The 2,222-nt window shown below is 47.5% G+C and overlaps 1 pseudogene; it reads right to left on the bottom strand.

Moving 5' to 3' along the window:
- Positions 1-781: 781 nt before the first annotated feature.
- On the bottom strand, positions 782-1,814 carry LOC130836348 (mitochondrial import receptor subunit TOM34-like; annotated as a pseudogene).
- Between the last annotated feature and the right edge of the window lie 408 nt (positions 1,815-2,222).

Raw genomic sequence — 2,222 nt, 5'->3', positions numbered from 1 at the left:
GGAGAAGCACAAATGAAAGCACAACAGACATTTATGTAGAAGACATTAATGCAGTAACTTAAACACACACTTCAACAAAATCAGTCAGTTCAGTTCAAATTAACTTCAACATATTACAAAGAAGAAGTGGAAGGGCCACCGTTGGGGTCAAAAGGCAAGTCCCTGCAGCCAATGGAAGGACACTGACTTCAACGAGGCCTTTCACCCCATCCCACCTTCAGAAGCAGCAGCCACACTCCTGGGTTCTTGAAGTAACTTAGGCACTTCCACGCAGCACAGAGCCACAGACAAAGCCAGCTAAAGGTCAGGTCCTGCATCCCCACCAAAGGAGGGCTCAGCCAAAAGGCACTGGGGCTCAGAACACAGAGCACTGTGTGCCAAGGACAGGGAGGGACAACAGCCCTCGAGAACCAGCTTAATGGGCTGCTTTGGGTACAGGCGGGCCAGGGTTTTCCAAGACCTCCCCTCCCCTCACTGCCCAGCTCAGGTTGCTCAGATGGACCACCGTGAGGTGGCCTGGTGATGCTGGAAGGGCAGCACTCTGTCTGGAGAATGCTGGGCAGAGACAGAGCTGAGTGCTTTGCTGACGAGGACCCGTCTGTGTGACCTGATCACTGTCTGCAGCACAGGGAAGTGTGGAACAGGGAGAGACCTTTCCTATAAAACATTTGTTTTTTGTTTGTTTGTTTTTTGTTTTTACCACACTGAGCTCAGTTTGAACAAGCAAAGCCTCTTGAGGTTTGGAAGGCCATCACATGTCTGAAGGGCAGAGGAGGGTGCTTCAGAGCTTGCCCTGGGGCACGCTGGGTCCCAGAAGCAGGCACGGAGGAAGGTGGTCAGGCACAGGTGACCTGCTGCATTTTTGGAGGTTTTTTTTTACATGCCATTTAGGCTCCTGCTGCAACTTCTGTACAGGCCAATTCCTGGGCTCAATCTGCAGGATGCTATCAATGTCTGCAAAGCTGGGTCTACAGTCCTTGAGTGCCTCTTAGGCTTGAGCCCATTTGTAAAATGCCTTCACGTTCTTTCTGTCCAGCCTGAGAGTTTCCATGCTGTCCTTCACGGCCTCCTTGTACTGCTTCAGCACCAGGTGGCAGAGCACCCTGTTACTGTAGGTGGCAGATTTCAAGTTACTAAACCAGAGGCTTTCATCGTATTGAATACTTCTCATTCTCTTGCTTAGGGTTCTGCTTCTTTACAATCTCATTGCCTTCCTCCTTCAGAACTCTGGCTCTTGCCACATCCCCAGCAGAAGGCGCTCTGCTCTTCACAGTTGTGGTTTCTTTGTATTTGCTTTTATAGCTGTCTCTCTTTGGTTTTCCAAAGGCAAACAATCTCACCTCTTCTGAACTGAGGCAGGCACCAAGGAGACAGAGGGTAGCTTCAGCCGCCACTCGGGGCCAAAGGAGTCCATGAGAGCTCTGGTCCCTCTGCTGCTGCCTTCCAAGGCTGACATCACACTGTCATCAATTGGCAGCACCACAGTCACATGGTCCATGTAAGCCAGGGGATACTTCTCCAGAGCCTCCTAGGCAGACGCTCACCGCAGCAGGGGCTTCATGCCAAAGGGAACCAAGGCCAGCACTGAAGTGCCGTCCATGATGCAGTGTATGCATTTCCCAACCTTCAAGTGGCACGCTGCTCAGCTGGAGGAGAGAACACTTTTCTTTTCCTGGGTTCGAAGAACCTCACGACTGCACCGCTCGCAGCACGTGCTATAGAGTGTGGCAGCCTTGGCAAACCAGCCATTGCAGAAGCTCTGGTTGCCGGGCAGTGTGGAGCTGCTCCACAGAGTCTGGGAGTTTGGGGGCCATGCTGATGCCAGGCCGGTAAACTGATAGGTGTTTCTTCTTCTATTTCTAAATGTATGCCATTTTATTCCACTTTTTATAAGTACTTGTGTATGTTCATTTTGACTTTGCTTCACAAGTGATCATTTAATATGCATTTTTGAATTTCTCTTTGGTCAGAGCCACTGTATTTGCTAAAGCTAGTCCCATTTATTTTTATAAGAATTGCATATTTTTACACTATATGGATATTTCTTACTACCTTTTAAATGGATGTATAGCATTTCCTTTAAAATGAAATATGATTCAAGAAACGCAAATGAAAATGGAATTAATTCTAATACTTGTCTTTATGCACAAAAAAATAATTTCAGCATAATTTCTTAATTTTTATATTTAAAATGATAATTCTGTATTCTAACATCACAGCAT

The sequence above is a fragment of the Hippopotamus amphibius genome, chromosome 15 (genome assembly GCF_030028045.1).
Source record: "Hippopotamus amphibius kiboko isolate mHipAmp2 chromosome 15, mHipAmp2.hap2, whole genome shotgun sequence".
NCBI lineage: Eukaryota > Metazoa > Chordata > Mammalia > Artiodactyla > Hippopotamidae > Hippopotamus > Hippopotamus amphibius.
This window is presented reverse-complemented; position numbering and strand designations above follow the sequence as displayed.